The sequence below is a fragment of the Apus apus genome, chromosome 4 (assembly GCF_020740795.1).
Source record: "Apus apus isolate bApuApu2 chromosome 4, bApuApu2.pri.cur, whole genome shotgun sequence".
Classification (NCBI taxonomy): Eukaryota; Metazoa; Chordata; class Aves; order Apodiformes; family Apodidae; genus Apus; species Apus apus.
Window position 1 is genome coordinate 88146507 of NC_067285.1, and position 26682 is coordinate 88173188.

General features: G+C 37.4%; 1 protein-coding gene across 5 annotated transcripts in view; it reads left to right on the plus strand.

Moving 5' to 3' along the window:
• Positions 1-26682, plus strand: part of FRYL (FRY like transcription coactivator) — a 162932-nt gene that overhangs the window by 5582 nt on the left and 130668 nt on the right. For all 5 annotated transcript variants that reach the window (XM_051617266.1, XM_051617268.1, XM_051617269.1 and 2 more), the window contains exon 2: positions 7593-7800. The gene's annotated coding sequence lies outside the window, so the exon portion shown is untranslated. The remainder of the gene's footprint in view (positions 1-7592; positions 7801-26682) is intronic.

The following is a 26682-nucleotide window of genomic DNA, read 5'->3' on the forward strand; positions in this document are numbered from 1 at the left end:
GAAGCATCTTCTTTTGTAAGTGTGATGCCCTAAAGGGGACTCGGAGTTAGCAGTAGACCTATACAAACAAGCATGAAAGATAGGTTGAAGTGTTCCTAGGCATTTTTATCTGTCTTGCATAAGAATAGTCCTTATCAACACCACTTCTGTTCTCTTTCTAAATGAGAAAGAACTGTTAGGGTTGTGTCTGTGGCAGCTGAACATTTTGTCATTGACAGAGTTTTCATCACCTTAAATTGAACTAATCTAACTTTGCCAGTAATGCTGATCACGTTGAAAAAGATCGCTGTGAGCAAAATTGGTAAGATTTCTACCTCTGTAGACATCATCCAAAAAAGATGTAATCCAAAAAGCTTCAGAGTTACTGTATTGTGCACTGTGACTACTGACTGACCTGTTTATTCGTTGGGGTGCGTGATGAGTAGTAGCTAGTCTTATGATGGTGCTGTTGCAGTAACTCAATTCACTTCTGGATAACCCACCTGAGCTTGTAAAGAGAATGGTGTTGGGAATTAATGTTCCTAATCTTAGGAGGAGTAGCAGTAAGGGTTGGTCTCCCTGACACCTTACTTCAGATAATGGCAAATGTTTGTTTCTTACAGGCACAGAGATCATGGTGATGCTGCCCCATTCCTTCTCCTTCACTTTATACCTCATTTCTGCCTCCCCATTTGAACATGTCTGGTGATAGATGTTGCATATAAAACTGTGGATCAGAGATATTTCTTCTGGTGCAGTTGATACATATGTTTTCGTGTGTATAAATATATTTACATGTACCTACCTGCAGAATTACTAGGTGAATAGCTATAGAATAAATGGTATAGGTGAAAAGTGGTGGATAGCAAGCGTAGGAACAGAAACCTAGGCAGAGATACAAGCACAAAATTAATAGAACACATTTTGGGGGATGGAATCTCAGACTCTGTACCTACCATTTATGTGTTTCTTTAGCTGACACTTCTGTGTGCTTTTGGACCTTTGCTGTGTTAGGGAAAAATGAACATGATCTTAAAACATTAAAGAACACTCCCCTTACTGTACATGGTGATCAACCTTTGATATTACAGTCTGTTACTCAAAATTTGTCAACAAGCCATCAGGTGGACACAGATTACACTTGTTTTTTTGTGGTGGTAGGTAAATTGTGTGCAACAGATTTGGTCCAGTTTGAAGCCCAACCTTTTATCTCCTGGGAGAACATGTGAAGAGTGTATGGCACAGTGCATTCTGTGTTACAGTGTAGTGCAAGTTATTCTATTGACTTGCATTTTTAAATTTACTAATATTTATATTTTCAAGTATTTCCTGGCCCTTACAATTTTATAGAAGCTTTTCTTACATGCTCTCTTAAAATGATATCTAGTATATAAAGGTCTTGCATATGACTATATAGTTGAAAGGCATAAAATCTTTATGTGACTCTAGTTAGTAGAGTGATGCAGGTGTTCTGTGTTTAAGAATTGTCATATGTTCATGACACGAGTTCTCAAAAGATATTTTGAGTTTAGTAAGTGGCTATTTGAAAACTAGTATGCATTTATTAGGAGTGGAGTGAGTTGCATAGGAGAGAGAGTATCAGTAGGACTTTTATAATGTGTTGTGCCTAGAAACAAGAAAAATATTTCTGCTATTTTCTGCTTATTTTATTGTCAGGCTGGATAATGCAGACTGGCCTCATCTAGACTCATTCAAATGAAACAGCAAGTTCACGTCCCGACCCGTGTGAATACAGATCCTATGAATTTCTCAGGTTGAATGCTGTTTAAGAAAAAAGAATGGGTAGAGATGGTCTGCAATTGCGACAAAATCCTAGTTCAGATAATGGTATTTCAAAAGCAGCTAGCACTGCTGTGTTTTGTATAGTATTTGTATCAGATTTTCAGAGAATATTGCACTAGGTTGGGATATATCAGTTTAAGTGTTTTTTCAGCAACTGCTTGAGTAGATAAGAAATCTACTAACTGTTCCACTTCAAGGTGTCTGGTCAGCATATTTGAAGAACTACTAGCACTTTATATACAGGGCTTGAGTTTAACCTCTGTTGAAGTTGCTTTGGGGGGAATTTGGGGAAAGCAGCTTCCTACTTTGTTCAAGGGAGTTGTGTTGTTTGTTTTTATTTAAATTCATATAGACTTAGGTACCAATTGTACATGAAGTTCATGTTAATTTCTCCTAATGGTGTATAATAGCTAAAGAAAAATTTTATTGCCATGTATTTTTCTTTCTCTTTTTACAGGCACAGTAGTAAAACTGGTCAGTGATTTAATAGTTTTTGGCACTTTTAAGAAATACTATATTTTTAGCTTTACCAGTCTGTTGAGGGAAGAAAAGTAGTACATAAACTGTTGATTTTTCATTCAGTAGTTCTAAATGCTTGAACCCTGCCAGATGTTGATCTCCAAAAGCTTATTGAATTGAGAAGAATTTTTGGTTTTGGTTTGAGATACTTTCAAAAGTAGGAAACTGCCAAAAGCAGCTTAAAGGTGTGACATAAGCTCCTGTTCTTCAGAGTTAATTATTCGTTTCAAGATTATAGGCTGATCTTTAGTCTGTGCTTGCAATTTATTTTGTAAAAATTGAAAAAAAGGAATTTTGTTTCTAGAGTAATTTGGCCTTTTTTTTTCATTTTCTCTGTTCTTGCTACAATGGTGGTGGTGGAGAGGTCAGAATTTGAGGCTTGTCTACACTGTGCAAATGAAGTTCTTGCTCTTCCTGTTGCTGAAACTTTGTTAATGTATCAAGGGCTGCAAGACCTTTAGTAGGAGACACTTCAAGTGCTGTAGATGCACTGTTGTGTTTTACTGATGCAGGTAGCATCTTCTGCTGAGGAAGAAGATGATTGTTGCTGTTGGTTATAGTCTGCCATTTCCCCTCCTCAGAGCATATGAAATTAAGAAGGAGCAAGTGACAATAAATGTCCAGGCTACGTAAGATTAAGCAAACTGGAGTCTTATTGATTACTCCCCTTTGAAATACTTGTCATATTTAAATTTTTATGCTAGCACAGACTTGGTTTTAGCTATTTTCCTGGTGGAAGCAACATCCATTTGAGACAGTCTTAATGTATAAATTGCTTAACAACCTCTGATGCTGACAGAAGAGAGATACCATTTCTTGGTTCTCTGCAGATCACTTGCACATTGGCTGCTCTTATTCTGCAGTTTCTGGAAAAGTAGCACAGAAATACTTTCTCTCAGTCCCCACATGCAGGTTGTAGAACAGAAAATAACAAAGGTCACATTTTTTGGGCCCAGAAGAAAATAACTGGTTCTGTACTACAGCAGAGGAAACATTCTTCTAAATCAACAATGAGAAAATAGCAAGGGTAAAAGGTGGAAGACAGAGGACGTTAGCACCACAGGAAGGTGTAACTGACCAAGTTTAGCATCAATGGTTTCTTCTGGAGGTGGTGGCTTCCTTGATCTGTGGCACTAGTAAATGCAATTTTTCTTAAGAGGCTGATCTGAGAAACTTGAAAAGTCTTATGCCTAGATGGAAATATCCACTGTGCTCTGGTAAAAACACAGTTTGAGTTTTAGCATATTTCTAATATTCTGAAAAGGGATTCCAAAAAGTAAAATGTTAGAATCAAAATCTAAAGAATGGTTTTATAACATTGACCCAACGGACATGATTTGTGATATAGGTACTTTTCTTGGTCCCTTTGCCTGCTAACCATGGAAGGGTTATCCCCTTGATGATCTTGAGCATTATCTTATTTCTGCATCAGTTATGTTGAAACTGCACCTACCTCAATTTATTGCCTATGATCTATGCATCTTCCAGTTACAATGTCTGTTTTAATGAAGTTCTCACTCCCAACCCCTAAAATACTTGCTATTTGTAAACAGGAGAGAAGCAGAGGCTCCCAATACAACTTTAGTGTTTCCTTATAGTTAATTGATTGGCAGCCACACTGCCTTGCTGTTTGTGTGTATTGAGGAGTGGGGGAAAAAGGCTGTGTTTCAGCAAGGAGGTAGATGGTGAAATTGTAAAAGTACTGCATGACCGCCACGTTCTTGATAGCATTTAATAACACTCAAGTCATCATATAACTGGCTTTAGTTTGTGGTGTCAAATATCGTTGCTATGTATTTGTTAAATTATGAATATACATAAAACTTCTGCAAGGAACAAAATAAAAAAATTGTTACTGAAAATTCTGTGTTAAAGTGTGCTAAGCTTCAGTAAAGAAACAAGCAGATTTAGGTATCAGCAACCTGGGAGGCTTCATTCCCCTTTTTATTCTTACAAAATCCAGTCTTATGGGGTAGTTAGCTTATAAATGGCTTCTGTAATATTCAGGTACTCTCAAATTCTTTTTTTTGTCATTTCTGGTACACCCACTAGTATCACTTGGGAGGAAAGAAAGCAGTAAGCTAGGTACTGTCTAGTTGTGCAGACCATTGCTGAGAATAACATTGGGAGAATGGAAGAACTGGGCAGCCCCTGGAAAACAGTGGAAAAATTGCTTAGTTGGTCTGTAATAGGAAAGTCTTGTGTATGTTCAATATATTGTATAATAAACCTGGGTTATAGCTGTGTTTTTTTCCCCTTTTATCCCTTGCATGAGGGGTGGTACAAGTGATGAGCCTTGGGCTGAAACCTGGCAGTACGTTGCCCAGTGCCCTGATACATTTCTTCATTGTTTAGGATTCTTACTGCATCTGCCTGTGATTCTGTGAGGGGGAGAGGCAATAGGGCAGATGGCAACAGAGGAGCAGAGCTCCCAAAGGATCATGTGTTATGTTAGGAGTGCTTGTGACAGCAAGTGACTTAGCCAAGCTCTGTGAAACGGAGGTACAGCTCAGCCACATATTTGAGTGATCATGGTGCCATTATGCAAATGTGTGTCCCCAAATGGGTTTATTAGCAATTTTTTGTTGTAATTTTTAAAATGGTGTCTTATAATCTTTGTTTTTGTTCTATCGTGAAAACAAACACATAGCATCTAGAAGCCTGCATAGGATTTATAGCATGGAAAACACTACTACTAGCTGTTGGTTGAAACTACTAGTATTTCTTCCTTTCTTCTGCAGTATCATCCCATAAAGTCTTCTGGACCAGCAGTTGTAAAAAGGCCCTAATTTAGTGTTTTGTGTATATCCTAAATGCAGGTACTGACACTTTGATTTCCTGCAACCTTAGTTTTAATCTCTTTCCCTCTCTTACGCTTAGCAATGGCCAAAAGCGTGCTGTATTGGAGCATCTAATGGCTTCTTGAAAGGTAAAGTTGTGTTCAGTGTTGCATAGTAGCCAACATTAGGGGAGCTACTCTGAATATAATATATTGACTTGAAAATAAATGAGATTAAAAAAAAAAAATTAAACACTCTCCCAAATAAAAGTTCATCTAATAAAAGTTACATGTGCTGCTACTTGGGCAGGTTTGAGGGTCAGCTGGAATTTTAGCTGTGTTTTCCAGTTTAGGATGGTATAGGAGTTCTGAAGTTTTTTTTTTTTAGGTATGAAAACTTAAGGGTAGCAGCTGTGCCCTTTAAATTATTTGTTTAAACCTTATGATAGCTGACCTGTTGTACTTTGAACTTTATTATGTAGTTTTGTCATGCTCCACTTCTTAGCTTTTCCTAAGTCTTCCATAGGGGAGAACCCCAAACTCTGAACCTCCCTATGTGTGATACCTTTGACTTCAAATCTGGTATAGTTACATTTTAACTTCAGGTTGTAAGCCGCACTTAGGAAATGAAGCCCAATGAACTTCCCTCCAGCAATATGATGCAGTTACTGTAAGCTTCGTTCACATTCGTTGGAGACTTTGGACCTTACTGCTACTTTTACTGATAGCTTTTTTTCCTGTAGTCAGACTTAGTCTGATCAGATGGATTATACCATAGGTTGTATTTAAATACAACTCTTGATTGTGCTTGAGGTTTTGGGCAGCAGCTGCAGTTTGAAGTTTATTATTGCTCAGTATGTACCACTACAAAATTGAATCCCTCAAATGAGTTTTTCTGTGCCTCCCACCCCCTGGGCTTCAAACACTGCCAGGTGAACCAAAATGTCAGTATCTTGTTCTGAAGCTTGGTCAGCCAAGTTAGTTTTCAGCTTAACTTTATTTCCTCCATTAAGCAGCTGGGCTATTGGGTAGTGTGTTGGGGTGGAGGGGGGAGATTGAATCTGGCATAGTGAAGAACGAAGATGAGTGAGAAGCACAGACTGGATTTGTATATGTTTGCTTCAGACACAATGAACAGTGTGGTTTATTCATGTAGGCAGGATGAAAGGCCATACGTTTCTGCTGTGTAGAAAACAGTGTTTGCTCACCCTAGTTGTCTACAGAGGAAGAAGTGATGCTGAATTTGTGCCCTGTACTGTCAAATGCAGAAACTGCAGAAAGCAGTTGACATTTTTATTAAAGAACTGCAATTTAGCAGGTAAAATTTGGAGTTAAATTTTTATCTGCCTTCGAAGACTTCCCTTTATGATGGGTCAAGTCTAAAAAACTTGACTTGCTTTTTCAAGGTACTACAGAGCATGTTTCCAATTTATATATAAATATCAGCTTGCTTCCTATTTGCAAAAGCTTATCTAATTTTCTTGTTTTTATCTAAGTCCCACTTTTAAACTTTCTTTTACATCTTAAAATCTTCAGGATGTGGCTTTTTACCTTTAGATTGCACTTACTATGTGGGTCTCCCTTTTGTATTTTTGGAAATGCTAATTAAGAAGTAGAACAAACTGAACATAAAATGATTGATGATGATTGAAAGGTTCACACATCCCTAAAGGAACTAGTACATTCATGTTGCACCAGAGCACTGAGAAAATAATGTTGAATGTGCAGGTCTTTTTATGTACCCGCAATTTTTCACACTATGACTTTAAAAGTAAAAAGTTGTTGTTTTTTTTTCTATACAAACTAGATGATTAGGAGCAGAAGATTATAGCTGCATGTTGAGACTTGAGTTGTTATAAGCAGTTAAAAGTGCTTGTTCTGCCTCTAGGGTAAAAATAAAAATACTGAAGTGCTTTTGCTGTAGTTTGGCAGTGTAGAAGAACAAAAATGCATTCTGCTGCTGGGGCAAGTTGTGACAAGTATGCAAGTTACATACAGACTTCAGTTATGAAGGAACCTCCAAAAGTTTTCAAGGCTTTGTTAAGGAGAGACAGCTGAAGTATTGTTTGTTTCTTTTTCTGACCACATCCTCCTGCTAACCAAGCAGTAAAAAAAACCCAACACAACAAAAATCAGAAAAGAAATAAAAAGACTACAAGGAAAATTACTTGCATTTGAGAGTGATTGTATATGTGATTAATAAAGTATATTAATTATTGAACTACAATTTAAACTCTACAGAAAGGATGGATGTACCTAAAATATACTGAGTGTGGCAAGCTAGATTTTATTCTTATATCAATTTTCTTTTTCCTCTTTTTCATAGGGAAAAAATAACTAAGAATCACTAGTTTCTGAGCAGAACAGCATTTCTGAAGACACATATAACATTTTTTTTATAGTATATGACTTTACAATGACAAAACATCAGAATTCTAAAGCTTATGGAAAATGTTGACGTCTCCACTAAGTGTCTGAGCCTTGACTATGATTTTTCTCAATTTCTTTTCAGTGTTCTCTTCTTCATTTGTTTGTACTGTGTTTGGAGACCTTTCTCTGATATTTGGCTACATACCAGTGGACTTGTAGCTGTTTACGTCTTTGTCTACTCTCACATCTCTACACACACGTTGGACTTGGAGGGAAAATGTCTTGATGGATCCATCCTAAGTGTGATATGCTAACAGCTCTTGTCGGTGGTTAACAATGGCTTCTAAGTGGTAAGACCTTTTTCACGGTTCTGTCATAAATAAATTTTAATACGTGTATTTTTTTCCTTTTTGCTTAGGTCTTTATCTGTCTTGTACTGTTAACACACTTTGGCCTACTACTTCAGATACCGGTTATCTCAATAGAAGCATGTCTGTTCTGTGTTAAATCAAGTAAGAGCTTTTGATTCAACAAGGTATAGTAACTGATTATGGCGAAAAGTGAATGTCTAAGGAAGAGGTTAAGAACAGAGAAAGCAGCCTCCTCCAGAATATCTGAAGTTGGAAGGGACCTATAAGGATTATCAAATCCAACTCCCTGCCCTTTGTAGGATGACCTAAAATGAAACCATATGTCCAAGAGTGTTCTTCCAATAATCTGCAGCTTGGGAACTTCCTAATACAGATGCAGTTCCTGTACATGTAGTAATCATCAAATTATACATTGACTGATTCTTCTGTATAATTTTTGTATAGTCAGTAACTCAAGTTTTCTTTCATGAACTTCTGTCCTCCATGCAAATCAGCCTTCTTGGTGCTAATAGAGTAGTCCTTTATGAAGTGCAGGCAGGTATCTGAGCTCTGTCCTCTTGTGGATTAAGCCATGTAATGCAGGTAATTAGTGAAGGTAGTCAATTCCTTATGTAGATACTCTTTACTGTTCTTTGTGTAAGAATTTTATCAGTAGTAAATAGATCTGGACTGCTGTCAAGGACAGGGCAATTACTGTGGATAATGCATTTCTGAGCTGAAGTGGGTATGGATAGATGTAAGTAATCCAACATCTAAACTGTTCTTAAAAAATAACATGATGTACTGCTTTCCTGTAGTCATGTAGTAAAACTGATAGACTGTAGTTCTTTTGGCCTTTGTGAGTAGAGTATATTGGCATGAGAAGAAGATATTGATGTGCACTTGTGTCTACAGTATTTGCTATGTGGAGTTTCATATTCAAGACATTCTATATTGCATATTTTCTAATATTACTTTATAGAATTTAATATATTAATAGAACACTATATATTCTATTAGTAAATAATAATATTAATACTATCACATTTTAGAATATTTTTAGTGTAGCTTTTGCTTTCCCTTATTGCATCGTCCTATGTATTCTTTACAGAAGTATACAATAAAATACAATTTGAATGTATCATAGGTTTTGCTATTGCATCCTTTCCAGTTTATCATATCCCTGGTTTTGCCAGTGTCTCTGGCTTTCATTTCTGGTTATAGAACATGCTGACTTGCTTCACTGTATTTTGTTACATTTTTATACTGTAATTATTTTTGTTCTGATGCATGTATTCTTTCTCTCAAAAGATAATAAATTTGTTGCTGTAGCAGTTCACTTTGAACATCTGTATCTTTGTCTTGCTCAAGGAAGGCAAACACATTTTTTAGCATTAGAGTAGGAATTCCAGATAGATCTTTTAAATTAAACAGAAAAGTGGAGGCAGAGGGTTTGAGAATAATTTTTTTACTGTAAGTTGTTCTCTTGTGGGTGCTTATTATGCTTTGGACAGTTCTAGTATTACCTCACTTGAGAAGCTTTTTTTCCCTCCTACATTTCTATATGTTTATATAGAAAACATACTCCAGTGACAATCATCAAGTGTCCAAGGTTGAGTTGTGTACTTTTTCCTCGTTGGAAATAAGGCTGTTCAGTGCTGAGCTAGTTTTTTAAATACTTCTCAGTAGTTGTAATTTCTATACTTCATGCTGGATCTTTAAAAAGTGATCAGGTAGTAAGGTTTAAGAAAATATCCTTGATCTTGGGTCCTTTAGCTTTTGTATCTGTTGTTTGTCTTCAGTATTAAAAACCTATTGTGTTGTCAGTAGGCAATAACAGTGGTTGGTTGTGGTGTGTGTTTGGTTTGGGTTTTTTTCTCCTTTTTTTTTTTTTCAACAGATAAAGACAAGTCGTCTGTCAGGGTATATATTTTCTCATAAGAGAATGCAGAGAGAGTCTGAAGTGCTTTTCTTTAAAAATACATGTGAGAAGGAAAAATAATACATAGCTGGAAAAGTGTCCTGGCTGCCATTCTTCTTCTGTCTTACTAATTTACTTCCTAGAATCAGTTGCCTTATCAGCAGACCCGGTTGCTCAGGGATTTATTGAGTCAGGTCTCAAAAAGCTGTTACAATGAAGACTACATGACCTATCTGAAAAATTATCTGGAGCATCAGTTATGCTGAAGATGCCTGTTTCTGTCTGTAAATGTAATTGCTAAACAGTATTCAGAACAATTATCATACATTACAAGTATTTTTGCAGGAGAAACCCTTAAGTTTGGTTAAGGATATATATATATATTTTTTTTTTTCAGGCATAATTAAGAAAATAAAGGATCATCAAGAGGAGAAAAGATTTACTTTTTTTCTGTTTTCCCCCTCTGCTTAAGTAATATTTTATTATTAAAGCAGTACTTTGCATTCACTACCCTACTTAGTAGTATCATTAGCTGTGTCTTATATAAATTGCAAGATGGATATTGGGGAAATAAATGGATGCAATTAAGTTCTTTATTACAGAGTTTCTATAAAGATGTTTTGTATTTTGCATAGCTCAATGGGCTTCACCAACTTTTAACACGGTTTCTGTGGGCTTTTTTACCCCTTCATGCTTCATTTGAGCATTAGTTCTCACTCTGCTGCCCAACTAGAGTTATGTTTCCACAGAAAAGCTTTGCAGACCATACTTACTTGCAGTGACAAATGACTTACAGAATACCCCTCATTTGATGCCTCATGTTGTTAAAATAATGTGGGACATCTGAGACACATCTGCAATAAAACAGAAGATGAAAATGCTAACAGGAGCACAGAAGAGCTGCTTAATCTGTGAAGTGGGAAAGCTATGTGTATCAGAGTAAGGGGAAGAATAAAACATTTGAACCTGTCTTGTAGGTTTTTCCTTCCCTAGGATTCTGAGAGGTTTTTGTGTTGCTTGTGTCTACAAGGTCAGGGTATTGTGCGGTGTGTTTTGGTTGGTTGTTGGTCCAACATTCCTAAAATTCCTGTTCTCAAACTTTTGTAAAGCTTTTTCTTTTTGAACTTAAGTTCTGTCATGGAGAACAGCTATGTATCTTTATAGTGAATAATAATTTAAAGTTTGATTGAGATTTCTTTATGTCCATTTACTTGTAATCTACTTGTATATCGAACATAATATACAATACACTGCTTGTGGTGGTGTGGATTTTAGAAGTCGGCTTATGCATCAGCAAGAAGATGGTGTAGAATGAAGTTAATCTGCAAACTTTGATCTTGGTTAACTTTGCACTATTACAGCTCTGAAATTTATTTTTATATAGCTACCTATGTGCATATATATCTTAAAACCTTATTTTCAACACTCTTTTTGGCCAGAAATCTATTTTACTATTGGTTATGGAGATGCTGCTGTTTTCCAAGTGTAGCCAGCAACTGTTTGTTTGAAAAGAATTCACTTGGAGAGGTGCTTAGTTTAAAAGAGTGAGCAACTTCTTTATCAAGGTGTAGAGTAACTTCACAAGTTATAGCAAAGACTGTGTTAAAGTTTAAATCTGTGATATATAATAGACTGGAAACCAGAAGTCTTTAAGGAACTGGAAAATGCCTATTCCTTGACCAGTAGCCTATGAAAACAGTATCATAGAATAGTTTGGTTTAGATAATGTAGCTCCTACCCCCACTGCATGGGGAGCACTTTCCACTAGACCGGGTTGCTCAGAGCTCCAGCCTGGTCTTGAACACTTCCAGGGAGGGGGCATCCACAGCTTCCCTGGGCAACCTGTTCCATTGTTTCACCATCCTCACACTACAGAATTTCATTCTGAAGTCTAACCTAAATCTCTTTGCTTCTATTTTAAAGCCATTACCCCTTGTTCTTTTGCTATAAGCCCTTGAAAAAAGTCCCTCCCTAGCTTTCTTTTAGCCTCTTCAGGTACTGGAACGTGCTCTAAGGTCTTCTCAGAGCCTTCTCTTTAGGCTGAAGAACCCTGACTCTTTCAGCCTGTCCCCAAAGCAGGGGGACTCCAGCCCTCAAATCATCTTAGTCTTTATAAAAAATAAGTACTTCAAAGACAGGGGTACAGTGATAGGTGGTTTTTCAGAGGTTTGGGTAAAACACAAGCAATGCAGCTACTTCTGATACCTCCTACATAGTTGCAGAGGTTTCCTGTGGAAATGCTCTGTGTTCCCTTCCCTTGTGCTTCTGCCCAGCATGGCTTAATGTGTTCTACCTCGATTGGCACAGAGGACTTTGCACCTACAGTGCACCCCACTGATTGTGAAGTTTTCACTTCTGTACTCCTTAGCTGCTACTCAGTGAGTATTTTCTGGCTCAGAAATGGCTGAGGAAATGCAGCAGTGCTCACTTCTGATGCAAACAACCCAGTAACAAAAACTATGAGAAAAAGTCCCTGATTCAAATGATATAAGAATTCAGGCCAAAATGTATAGCAGAGTCAAGGAACTGTGTGTGAGACGAGGCCCTCTCTCTTTATGGTCTACTTTGCTAACATTCTTGATCTTAACTATATTTCATTGACTCTTCTGTATGAATACTAATAACATATGAGTCTTAATCCCTAGTTGTACACACTTCATTGGCACTGTGGTTTTGTTATGAGACAGATCACACAACAAAATTTTATATAAGGGAGATGTATGTTATATGGGATTTAAATATATTGCTTATCAGCTAATGTAAATCTTTTGTTGCATTTAACACTATTACATACACTGTTTCAGAGTTTTATCAATACGGTTTGTATGACAGAGCACAGGATGTATGCCTAAACTAGTAAAGACTTGAGCATGTCAGTCCATGTGAATGGACTTGTGAATTTACCCATCTGCTTGTTGAGTATTAATTTCTACTTTCTCTTTTGCAGTGTAGATAAACTTGTGTGACCATGTTTCAAAAACTCTGTCCATTTTTCAAGGGAAGAACTAAGGTTAGATTCGATGAGTGCAACATAAACCGAGACAGACCCGGTATTTAATCTAGATGTCCAGATGATTTTCACTGGGATTGGAAACTGAGCTTGTCCTGTATACTGTGAATTCAGTAAGCCGGTGTGTTTTTTTTTGGTGTTGGTTTTTTTTTTTTCTTAAAGAAGCTATGGACAAGGATCACTATGACTTGTGTAAAATTTTAGGTAAACTAAAATTATGTCATGTTTGGTAAGGGAAGCAGTTGGTGCTGTGTGAACTTTTGGGTTGGACTGAAGGTTGTAGTGCTGGGAAAATAGCCATCAATCAAATAGCCAAAATACTTGTTTAGGAAATACATGTTGAACCACTCTTAAGTAATTCTGGAGATGTGTGTGTATGGCTTGGTCTCTGGTTATCACTTATTTTCTATGTTCTGTTTTTTCTATATGCAAACCTACTTTAATGTTTGACAACTCTGTTCTCTGTATTTCTGTTAAGCACTTTAAAAGTTTTAGGTAAAGGTTTTCAGCTCTCAATTCCTTAGAGTTCTAGTTTCATAGCAGTATTGCTATTGTAGATTTGACTTACTGGTAGCTGTTTCACAGAATTTTTGTCTTTTAATTGTTGATTTTTTTTTTTAATGTCCTTTGAATAGAAATACCAACATCATGGTTGTCATAATTCACCTTGATCCTTCTATAAGAGAAAAGGTCTGGCCGCTTCTGTTGTTACGGGATTGTGTAACGACCTCTTTTCTGGTGTTCCTACTTGCATGGAAAAAGGTATAATTCAGAGTGATGTGCTTTGAGATGCGAGTCCTTATTTTGAAGAAAAACTGCTGGTGGAAGAAATACATAAGTTTGGAAGATCTTGTGTGATAGATATGTCAGTACTTGGAACAAGCAAGAGGTTAGCAACAGGAAGCCCAGATTCTTATCTGGATTGAGGATTGTAGAAGCCGTGGGATAAGACAATACCATGATCTTCTCAGGAATTCTTAATTCAGGAAAGCATTGTGTTCTTGCATGTGACTTAAGAATAGTTACTACCTAAATACATAAATGGTAAAAAATTCAGGGATTTTATTTAAATGGGATAATATTGCATTCAGTCAGTGAACTTAACAGTTGTTTTTTGTTCCCCAACCTTCCAAAGAAAAAGCCCCACAAGTTATTAAAAAAACCCTACTCCTCCTATACAGAACAAATACAGCTTAAGTGACTGAAAAGAAATAGAAACTTTACCAAAAAATCTGACAGTTGTTTGCTACTTGTTTGTCAGGAAAGAGAAAGCTGGATTATTTTTTTTTTTTTACAGAAAAGCATGGGAAAACTTGAAGCTATTTGCATGTTTAAATTAAGGAAACAATAATAAATTCAAACCATAGAGAGATTAAATGGCTTAGGTTTAAAGTATTTTTTTATGCAAAATAATAGCTGCAACAAGTTTAGTGATACAGTGCATTGCAAAAATTTACATTGGTTTGTCCGTGCTTATACTGTTCCTTAGGTTTGTTGCTGTGAAATTATGTTAATTGAAGTGGACCAAGGAAACCATTAATTCTAGGCAGCTTGGGAATTAACTGCCAAAGTATAATTTTAAATTATATGAAGGATACTCTATTATTTTAATATTTTATCTTTGTAATGTTTTGAAACTTTCTGACAGGCAAAGTTAATTCCTTTAAATAAATCAGGTTCTCACAAGTGGTTAGTCCAAATTGCCAAAAGGCGAGATGTCTCCACAATATGACAAACTGTTTTCTCCCTATGGGTACATTTTTGAGGTTATATATTCTGATGAGTTTCTGCATATAAAGAAAAATGATACATATGTGAATGTTATGTTATAGTTCTAAAGAAAATAGGCTTGTCATTTTAAAAAGTGCAGCATATACAGAGAAAGAAACGGGGTTTGCCTTTGCTACTTCTCTGGTCTGTTGTGTGAAATTGTTATAATGTCTTGCTAATTGGCTAACAAGTATAACCAGTACCTGGTACCTCTCAGGAGTATAATGCAGGTGTGTTAATTTATACTTACAGGCTAGACTGTAGGTTCAATTTCTAACTCTACTGTTAACATTCTACTTTCAGTTATGTATTTCTCTGATCTTCACTTTTTTTGGGGGAAGGGCAGATTGGTTTAATTGGGATAAGGCAATTTCTTACAAATTAGGCTTCAATTGTGAGACTCAAGAAAGAAAAACTTACTGTACTTTTGTGGAGTGGGTTTTTTTTTTTTTTCTTTCTTAAATACTTGGGTGTTATGGTAGTTGCTCTTTTTCCTTAGCAGGTTCATTCCCACTTGAAACAGTGATGTCAGGTTTAAATTAGCGAGCTGGAGAGAATACTGATGATGCTTATTTGGTGCACACTAGTGCTCTATGTCTGGTGTGGGTTCAAGGATACATAGTTAAACCTCTTGAGCTCAAAAAATACTAATATTGCTTGAAGAGCTGCAGACTTGCGGTAGGGACCATTTCACGTGACCTGGGCCACTCACTCCTTCAGAAGGCAAAACTCACACTCTTTCTGTATTGCTGCGTCTTTGCTGTTGAAACTGGTTTGGCAGAAGCTCCGGCACCAGTGTCCGAGAAGGAAGGATAGTTTTGTTTCTAGTGTTGTTTTGTTCCACCGGCACGGCTGGGAAGAAAGCGAAGGATGTGTGTGCCAGCAGCAGCTCTGCCCACACCACTGAAGGGGAGATCATCCTGCAACGCCAGCAGGTTCGCGTTGCCGCGCGTGCTTCCTCCACCCTGCTCCCGGGATCCCCTCCAGCTGCCGTCTCCGCCGGGGCGGCCAGCGTAGTTACGGCTAAGGGTTGAAAACATCTTACCACCGTGCCGACAAGGCTGCCCTGAGCTGCTGACTGCTGCCACTGTTGGGAGGAGCCGCTGCAGCCTCGCTCAGGTCCCTTCCTCGGTCCGTGCGGCACCGACGAAGCAATCCCAGTTAACACCAGCGGCTTTGAGGTCGGTGCTGCCGCTGCTCCCGGCCCGGCTGGCGGCGGCCCGCGGAGCAGGGTGCGGAGGCGGCCTGGCGCCGGCAGGGGGCGCTGCGGGGAAAGCGGCGGGCGGGCCGGCCCTTCCCGAGCCGCCGTGTCGCGGTGCCTGCCGGCCGGCGCCTGCGGCGTGAGGGAGGCCTGGCGTCCTCTGCGACAGCAGCCTGACCGGGGTGGGGTAGTTGTAAAAACATTCTGTGTTACAAACCAGAAGGTTGGTAAGACATGCTTGTTTGTGAAGAGAGACATCAAATACGCGCGTTTATGGTAGGCTGCAGGGCATCTAGGCTGTCCTTTAAAATTACACTTCCCAGTGGGTTGTTGGTTTCAAAGTTGTCTTTTACTTTTGTTGCCAATTCTAAAAATTCTCCTAGAGATGTGAACTCAAGGGACTTGCAAGTAGTTATCTCTCACATGGATCTTTCTTTAATTGATGTAGTTCTGTTTTTTCAACATTTCCCATTGTTAGGATGTTCCTGCATCAGCAGGTTCACCTGCTTCCACAGTATTCCCATGTAGCTGCTCTTCCTGTGTGCCCCTGCCAAACAGATTTGCTGCTTGTGTCCTGAGAGGTCTGATCCAAACAGGCAGTGCTCTGGGAAGTGCTGTCACCCTCTAATCACTCAGTGGGTCTCTGCGTGGTGTTTCTGCATTTTCATGTTCCCTTCTGATCTGAAGGCATGCTGATGTGGGTTCCTGTTAGTGAGGGATGTGGAGCTCAGACATTGTCTTCTTGCTGTTTATATCAATCACTAGCTGTGGAACTGAGACAGGGAAAGAAGCCTGAATGACCTCAGCAAGCACTTCAGTGCAAAAACAGAGTCATCCTTTGAGTCTTAACAGAAATGGAATACACATGAAAAGACAACAAAGGACTTGCTGTAAAACAAACAATAATACTATGTAAGCTCAAGTATCTCATTCTTGTTTTAATTTAGAGGTTCCAGAATAAAAAAAGTGTTAAAATGTATCAAATAAGATTTTTTTGTGGCCTAGGTTTGTTTCCTTTTTTTTTTAAAGATGAGTTTGATTATAACAATTGTAAGGCTTCTTGTTTGTTTTTTCCAGGCAGATTATCTGTAGAGCTTGCTCAGATTGTATAAAATCCACACTTGTACGTGGTAGTCTTTAAGGAGTTGGTAAGAGCAAGTGTGAGAGAGAAGTGTATTGAAATGACACAGGCAGAAACATAAGCTTTCTATCTTAGCTTTGTTATTTAGGGAATGCCACTTTCATAGCATCCTGGAGTTAAACACCATCTATACACAGACGTAAATACACATTTTTTTAATCTCAATAAAATATTAAAAATATAAACACATTTATATACACATAACACCGTATCTTCTATAGAAAACTTATTGGTGTCCTTCTCTTAAGAACTGAGCAAAAGCCATCCTGAAGGAAAAATCAATTACAAGCTTTTGGATACATCTGTTGTATAAGCTTCAGTAGTTTATAAAGTTTAATCTTGAAACGTTGTTTATTCTTGTTTTAAAAAAGTATAGTTTCAACCCTTAGTATTTTTTTTTGTTTGTGGCTGATTCATGTATGCTGCTTGTTGTATAGGAAATCACACCTCTTGCATTTAACTGAAATAATGCCCTTGGTACTTGCACTTCATCTGTTGTCTCCACCCTGTGTCCACAAGCATAATAAAATCATCATAATGTGGTTAAGAGCACACTGATACCTAGTTTGAACCTTTCAAAGGGTGTTTAGATTAGGTACACCTCAAAATATATTGTTACCTCCTGCTTTGCAAACTGCAGTCTGGCAGGTGGATGGTAGGAAGCATTCTCAGTTTCAGAGAAGTATCTGATTTTCTCTTTTGTTCCCAAATGCTAGAAATTGCAAAGTAGTTTTGTGGCAAGATTTCAAGGGCAAATAAAGAAAAAATCTATAGAAAGTAATGCTATTATGAATAAATGATTGCTGCAGTTTGTGATGACTGATGATCTAATGTAATTACAAATTATCTTAGTGGTATCTTCTTATTTGTTCTGAAAACACAAAATTTCTGAAAATATATTCTGTATAACTTTTTTGTATCACTGGAAAAAGTAATGTGAACAAAATCATTACAGGGACAATTTTTTGCTTGATCTCCCAATCTTTCACTACAGGAAATAATATTCTAACACTGTGTCTTATATGATAAGATCCAAATTCTATATTCATTTTCAAGTGAGATATAGACTACCTTGAAGATACAGGGATTTTAATGCAGATTTAAATACAACAGATATCACGTGTTTTCAGTCTGTATAAACTTGAAAAATATCTTAGGTGACAGCTTTAATGAACTTGTACCAAGTTTTTCAAATTCTTGCATTCTTAGCTAGATTCAGTACTTAGAAGTGCAACAGCAGAGTTGGTCAGTAAAGGACTGATGACTAATCAGTAAAGGACCAATCCAGGTGAGCAGTCCCCTGTCAGCACTGAACTACTGGTACACTCAGACCCAGAACAGAGTATTCTATCTTTCATAGTTTTTTGTGGTGTTTTTCTTTTTTTTCCTTTCCTTTAAGAAGAGCTAGACACAGCAAGACACAGTAGGGAATTTCAGATTAAGTGCGTTCTTTTAAGGAATATATAGTAGTGTGGTCTACTTTGCACTTAGGTTGGATAACTGGGTTGAATGCATTTAGAAATAAATGTCTTTGACACTGACCTGCTTCTGTTAAAATACTGTAAGTGTACATGCTGCTGCTCAGGCATTCAGAGTGAGTATTGCAGGGTTTTCTCTGAGTGACATCTGCAGTTTTTGGTGGCAAATGAGGTGGGAATATTACCTAGTAGTGTATCTGTGCATCTCTGCTCCATCTCTAGTAAATAAAATAACATTTTCAGCTTTAGTGATACATATTCCCAAAGTAGAAAGCATGAAGGAACACTTTTTTATGTTAATGTCTCTCCCCTGAGCTTTCTGCTCTGAATGCAAAGGCATCTTTTGTAATGGCTACTTTAAGCTAAATATAGAACAACATTTACACTTCCCCCAAATAAAACCAAAAACCTCAGATGAACCAGCCACATGTGGACAAGGAGCCTTAGGGATAAAGTGGACATTTGGACAAAATAAGACAGGTTATTTCTGTACTTGATGTTTTCTGGAAGGTGGTTTAAGTGGTAAATATAGCATCAGAGTCTCTGCAAAACAACTCAAGATTTTAAAAATATTAGTATCTCCTTAACTAATAGTTAAAACCATGTGAAAATGCAAATTGTTTAAATTTGGATGCTGTTATACCTTTTGTTTATAAAGCTGGTGCATAGACTTTCTGAATGATAAGTGTTATCTTTCAAATGCAGATGAACACTTTCTGTGCACTTCAAGAAAATTAAGAGCTATTGAAGTCTGCCAGATAGAAATTTGAAAATACACCATGTATTTTATTAGTGCTTAAACTCTTTGTAGTGCTAAATATGTTGTCTTCTACAAGCACAGAGTTTAGTGTGTGTTGGTTAATATATAGGCTTGTTGTTGTTTGGTTTTCTTATCAGTCTGTACAGTTAGACGTCTTTAAAATCTGCCTTGGAGCAGCTGGCAGCTGACGTGCTGGTGTTGGCACCACCCAGGTTCAACGTGACATCACTGGGAGAAGTCTACCTTTCTGCTCAAGGAAGTTGGTGTGAGAGCCACACTCTGTAATGTGGAGCTAAACTTCTGAATTTAGTAAATGTGGAGGATACAGAGGGCATGTAAAAATGGAATTCCTGAAAAAAATTGTTCCCACTGTCACTTCTGGAGATGTAGTTCTGGATGCTGGGAGTACTGCCCGTGAAAGCTCTCCAAGGCTTCTGAAGATGAGACGTGTCAGACTGTTTTCATTAGGACAGACAATAGATGAAGATGAGGAGACACATGTTTTACGTCCTGGTTACAGTATGTATCCATGTCACCAACACGGTAAAAACTGATTACTAAGCTTTTTCTTCTGATCATGATTCTTTTGCTAAATTGATTAATTTGATTATGAAAGGCCTGACATTATGATAATGGTGTCTTTAGTTTGAGAACTAATTTATTATTGATACACTGTCAAGTGTTAGTGACCTATTGAAAGCACTTTCACAGGCCATCAAATGTGCACCTAGTCTTTGCATGCCTGTGTGACTTTTTTTCCCTTTTGGGGATAAGTATTCCAATTAAGTTTTTAAATTATAATGTAGCTATGATTAGGCACCAAGAGTTGTCTGGACAGATGTGTGCTACACAGGAGCTCTCACTGTAGTGTGGGGTTCAAATTTTGTGTCATCTTTTCTCCCTCTTTTTCAAATCCCCCAGGTTTTTGAAGGTTTTCCTTTTAAGAGTTGTCACGGTTTGACTCAGGATTGACAATTGAACTAGCAAGGTTTTTTTTAGTTTAAAAAATGTTGATGCTTATGTTTTATAGTGGTTTGAAGTTTGCAGATTTTTAAAACATAGTATCATAGAATCATTAAGGTTGGAAGGGACCTTAAAGATCACCTAGTTCCAACACCCCTGTGGTGACCAGGGACCCTTACCACTAGGCAAGGTTGCACAAAACCTCATCCAGCCTGGCCTTAAAAACCTCCAGGGATGAGGTGTCAGCAACCTCCCTGGGCAACCTATTTCAGTTCCTAACCACCCTTATAGCAAAGAATTTCTTCCTAATATTGAACCTAGATCTCCCCTTTTTCAGTTTAAAAGCATTACCCCTTCTCCTGTCACTGCCCTCTCTGGTGAAAGCCCCTCCCCAGCTTTCCTGTAGTCCCTTCAGGTACTGGAAAGTTGCTAAAGGGTCTCCCCTGAGCCTTCTCTTCTCTAGGCTGAACAGCCCCAACTCTCTGAGCCTCTAAAAGTCAAGTAAAAATATGGACATTGTATAGAGATTTTTTAACTTTAGAACATGGGTAAGCTTGCTGCTCTGAACATTTTTTTTTTTTTAACTACCTGTTAGTGTAAATATTACAGTGTGTTGTGCTAATAAAAAGAAGTAGAATGAGTTAATGTTCCATTTTCAGACAGTTCAGCTGGGTCACAGTGGAAAATCCAGTTTTTCTTTTTTCATTTTGCCTTCAGCTAAAATAGTAAGGTCTTGAGCCTTTATGTTCTTGAATCCTGATGTCTATCAGTACACAGTTTTTACCCTTTGCTATGTGGTGACTATTTTCAGAAGTTAGCATGGCCTTGACGTTTTTTTGCTTGTGTATCTAAGTGCAAGAATGGGAGGTGGTGACATCAGTCTTACTGGCTGGTGAACTTACAGCCTTAACTAGGGAATTAAGTTGGTGATAGTGGTGAGAGAAAGAGGTTTCCTTGAAAAGACTTTCTGTAGCCTTCCTGATTGTAATATAAACCATTTTTTTTAATGTGTCAAGTTGAGTAACATTTGCAGCTGGGGAAGGGAGGGACAGTTCTGTTCCGTTCAACAGTTGTTCCTGTGTATAACAAATTAGAACAAGTTGATGTGCTGATATGTACTATTTAAGGCCTCTTACAGAAAGAATAACGTCTGTTAGGACAGTGCCTATATGCTTGAAAACTCAAATCAGAAGCTCCTGGTGTCTGAAAGGGTGACGCTTTTTTAGGCAGGTTTGTGCCCTCATTTAACTTTGAATGCTGTAGAGCCACGAAGTTTGTGGTTGGGTATCACTGTGATGTGAACAGCTTAAATGTCTCCATAGGCATATCTCATAAATTCTGCTTTTATGCTGTATTATGGTTTCTTTATAGCTCTCACTTTTAAATAATACTTAATTTCAAATGTTATAATTTCAGAAAATATAGAATTTATTTTGTGCAAGGTTAAAAGAAAATGTTATAGGCTGAAGTTTGTAGTCAAAATGGATGCCTTAATTTAACCTTGTTCAATGTTTTGTTGATAGCTCAAGCAAAGGAGGATAATAAACATAGAATACACCAGTCCTACTGTTGAAGATTAATTCTCCTTTCTTGCTCGTTAAATCCTTGCCAAATGGTGATTATTAGGAGTGATTTTGTGGCAATCAGTAGTGCCTGACTGATACCACTTAATAACGTGATGTCATCATTTGCGAAATGTAGACTTACAGTCTGTTCTGGGATCATGCTTTTACAATAGCAGATAGTAGCTGAATCCTCTTTAAATTATCTCCTTATTTCTATTTTTGTATCTTGGTAATGGAATGAACTGCTCTGCTGGAGCAGAGCAAATGAACTGCTGTGTTTAACCGTTGGGTATGCTGCAGAAGGCAGGTGTCGACAAAACAGGTAATAAAACAAATTGTAAAAATCTCTTTGCTTAGTGTCAGTAGATGTGGTGTTAATGCAACACAAAATTTAATATAATGAAGCTGTTTAGGAACTCTGAAAGTTCTTAAAGCTAAGGTGGCTTGTCCTGTAGATGTGTTTGAATTTGGAAGTGAGTGTTTTGGTTTATTTCTTATTGTTGCTGTTCAGATAACCTTTTCATATTAATGAGAATTTAAGTGAAATATGGGGTCTTATAACTGTTTTAAAGTATAAAAGTATTTTAGAAGGTTTTATACAAACCAACCAACCAAAAAACCTATTCCTGCCATTCAAAGCTTAAAGTATTATTTTGATAATACCACTTATTTGGGTTTGCGTATGTTTTACATAAATGTTCTATGTGGATTTCAAGTTATGCAGTTATTTTTTTTAGGATTAAAGCTTTTCAGTATTGCCTTTCAAAATGTTAACTCAATTAGTAAATGCTTTCTTTACAGCTGAAAACAAGGCCTTAGAAATATATGCTATGAAATATGTGATCTCTGATCAGCCTTGTACAGCAGAGGATGATCAGGAGACTCAGCATCTATCTGGAATAGCAGTCAGTTTCTTTATCTGTGTTCTGAGTTTCAGATAGAGAAGACTAGAGGGGTTAGTGGTTAACAAAGTACCACAGCTTCCTCCCACCCCAAGCTCAGTTGCCTTCTTGCTTACGTTCAGAGACTGCTCCCTAATACTGTTTAGGATCCAGAATGATGTTTATGTAAAAATCTCTAACCCTCTCTCCTGTTTTCTTATCACAGCAGATAGCATTGTTTTGCTTGACTAATGCCCAGGAAATTGTTCTGTGTATATTTTCCATAAGGAGTATTAATGAACCTTTCTTAAGGGCCTCTGAAACCTGGTCTTGGAGCTCTTTGCAACAGAAGGTAGGGGAAGGGGATTTTGTTCAGATTTTTGAGTGAGGTTTTACAAGCAGATCAGGCTGATCTAACAGTTTGCTGCCAGTGAAAAGGGCAATCTCATTCCCAGCTGTGCAGCCCTTCCCTGTCTCCTGTTGGGTGCTGGTGTGGCTTTTCCTTGAGCTGATTCATTTAATAAAGCCAGCAGAAAGTGTTCTTAGATTTTTGGGGCAGTATTACTGAGATGAATTGGTAGGGTGAACCAGCTCACCTAGAGGGACTTTTTGGTCAGTGGAGGGAGCAGCATTAGATGTCTTACCATAACAAAAAGTAGCAGTGAACTTCTGAATACTCTCTGTTTTAAATATATTGATTTGTGGAAAATGAACTCTTTAATATTTTAGATAAATGGAAATATAAGCATCTATCCAGAGTTTTATTTTAAGTACAGTGATATGTTTTATTATTACTGCTTGTAAGCAGATACAATGACCATTGGATAAATGTTTTTTAAGTAAGGCATTTGCTTGTGATGCAGTCAGTAATGGAACTGAAATAACATCCATCGAGTCTTTGTAAAAGTAAGCTTGCATGCTGTCCTGATGTGAGCCAGGATGAAACCACTTTTCCTTTCACTGATTTTCTTTTTCCTTCAGTAAGCTTTCTTTTAAATAGGGAGTATGCCTCTGGCTTGTTGATTTTACCATTAATATGGAAAATTGACTATATTTATATTTAATTGTTAAAAAGAAAAAAAGATGCTATAACTTAATTTTAGCAGATACCTCAAATATTCTTTTTGGCCCTGTTTTTCAGATACCTGATTTGCATTGTATACTTGGCTGTATGCCTAATACACTTTTACTGTAGTTGTCTCAGGATTTCACTTACAAGCATACAGGAATTTACAATTAATACAGTTTTTTTCCTACAGTGTTTGTGGGTTGTTTTTTTTGGTTTGCTTTTTCTTTTTCCTCCCAAACCTTACCTTTAACTTGAACCAGGAAGTGACAAAGTAATTGTAACTTAGTGCTTTTTTGAAGGAGGGTGTAGTAGAACTGAAAAGTATACACAGAAGGACCTTTTCTTCATACTTAACAGCTGCTCATATGGATTTCATGAGGAGGTCATATATTTGTTTTCCTCTGACATATGGTGAACAGCTTGCTATTTTTAAAATGCTATTGTTCATTTAATAGATTAACTCTGTATTGCATTTGCAGGGTTTTTTTATGCTGCCTCTGGACTTCTAAGTACGTAAGTTTTTCTGAGGCTTAAGTATGTTTAGTATAAATTTCATATGACAGCTGAGCCAATGTAATGGCTCAATGCTGCAAAAAGGAGGTTGTAGTCTCCCACCTGCAGAGTTGTCCTGTATATTCATTTATGGTAGTCCTGGTGCATTTCTGTCCTTGGTGAGGCCATCCAATTTGCTAAACTAGAAGGAAACGTCCCTTCCCAATACCAACAGATAAGCAGCAAACTGGAACACTATGAGAGACAACTAACAGCAATCTCCTTTTTAAAAAGTCATTTTCCTTTATGTAAAAAACTGTTTTCCTTTAAAACACATTTAAATTGATCACTGGGCTAAAAAGTCCAAAATTACACCCCCCTAATGCTCAAGGAAGTATTTCTAAGGTCAATATAGCATTTACCAGTAGGGTTAAATCAGCAGTTGCATGTGAAGATGCTGTGCTAGTGACATGAGCAATTCAGATTTGAGTTACAGTATTACAATATTAATGTTTTTAAAACAGTTCTTTTCTGTTGAAAAGGAAAAAAGTGCATGTTTCAAATGCGGAAGTTTTATTTTATACATGATCTAACAAATCTTAATCTCCTCTAAGTATGTTTTTTCGAAAGAAAACTAATTGTAAATGAAGAGGCAGACATATTTTTCAGTAATTCATTATATTTTTGATGGCTGTTGGCAATACAGTTGTTAGCTGTTTTCTTTCTTGATTTATAGACTGCCGTGTTTCTAGTTTTTTGTTTTCAACTCTTCAATAACAGAATTATTTTCCCCTGTGAGTGCTAACTTCATATGTGTGCCTTCTAAAAAGATTTACATGGATCCAAATTGATGGAAAATAACTTCAACTATCATTCTAATCAAGGGCTACTTTGGAAAGCCTTTTCATTTTCAGTAAATAGCATTCTTTGTGTCTCTAACTTAGCACTGAATAGCCTTTAGTTGCCCTTCAAAGAGGGAAATGGCATGACTGCCTTCTTCAGTTGGCAATGTTTTCTCAATTAGTTAGTGTTGACGAATACCTGTGATTTGGGAAGCAGCGTTTGTGGCCTGGCTGTTTTACTTGGTGGGCATCCTCTTGCTCTCCAGACAAGTTTTAAAAGGTCCCTGCAAGCAGAGACCCTCCCAGACAAGAGGGTTGCTGGCTTGTGCCTAAACGTTTGTGGTGTTTGTATTTATTTATAAAGGAAAGGTTTTGTTATGAGAAATCCAAATGCACTACTGATTTGAAGAGCTAAGTGAAACTTTCAGAGTCTCATTGTTAGCAATGTTATCTTCTGAAGAGATTAAGGTCCTGTCAGCAGCACTTTTTCATGGGATGCTCTGCACTTTTAGGACTTGGTGTACCCTCACTTTATAAGCCGTATGATACCCCTTATATACAAATACTACATTAGTAATAGTAATTCTTTAGCTCATTAGTATGAGTGAGATCGATAGTGACAACCATATGTGTTGGACCCTCATTGCTTGGGAGACTTTCATTGCTCATTAATAAGACCCGTATGGCAATACAAGCTTTAGATACATTAGCATTGCATGGTCGTACTAGACGCTGACCCAAAACACTCTGTGATCTTTTGGCATCTTTTAACATGCACTGGGGTGAGCCTTGTCTCAGTTACTTCTTTGAGAAGATGACTGGCTGAAGGAAGAATGTTTTTAATTTCAAAATATATTTTTAACTTGAAAGCAGGAAAAACAGAAGGTAAAGCACATAAAAGCAGCTCACAACTTGTATAAAAATACTGTATTTCTCCAGTATATTTTTTTTCTGTTGGCTAGAGTTAGTTTTAAAATATTTTTATTTATTCTTTGGCTGTGCCTTCCATAAAGTCTTGTTTCATGGAAGGAGCAGTATAGAACTGAGTAGTTTAATTTGCCCAGAAGTGGATGAAATTCTGCTATATGCATTTGTTTGGAAAGTTAAGATGTTTGTGCTAATTACTGGGAGAAAGTAACAGTATACTAGTGCTCTATCAAGAAACAGCATGGCTGAAGAAATTGAGAGCAGCCAGTTCCATGAATAGAAAAAGCCTAAGTATGTTCTTCATTTTACCTGAACGTGTCTGTACCACCTGATTTCAGTTCTTGGTTTTTCTTTAACTGGTAGGGATTGCAGTGGAGTGAAACTGTCCCTTTTCATTTGATGTGCTCTGGCAGATGCAGGTGTGTGGATGGAGAGCTGCATGCGGCTTGCAGGGGAAGTCATGAGCTTTGTAGCCGCTGGGTGATTCCTCCCAGAGCTGGCCCTGGCTGTTTTGTAGTCTGCTACACGCGAGGCACTTCAAGAACTTTGTGCTGTGGACTGTTTGCAGTACTTCCAGACAAATATGGCCTTGTTGTAATGTGTAGGTGTTTGGTATCTAAGTGTTGCATTTAGGTGCCTTTGGGTTTTTTACTCCTCGTTTTCTTCTTTCCTGATTTTTGTATTTATTTTCTTGCCTTCAGTGTAACAGCATGCTTGCTGAGGATAATGGTTCAGAAAGGACGCTCATGGATTCTGTTAACTCTGACTTGCAAATCAGTGTGTATGTATTAATTACCTTTTTTAATCTTATAACATTTCTATTTTGTACTCCTGCTTCATCTTCCTGTGAGAACATCTGTTG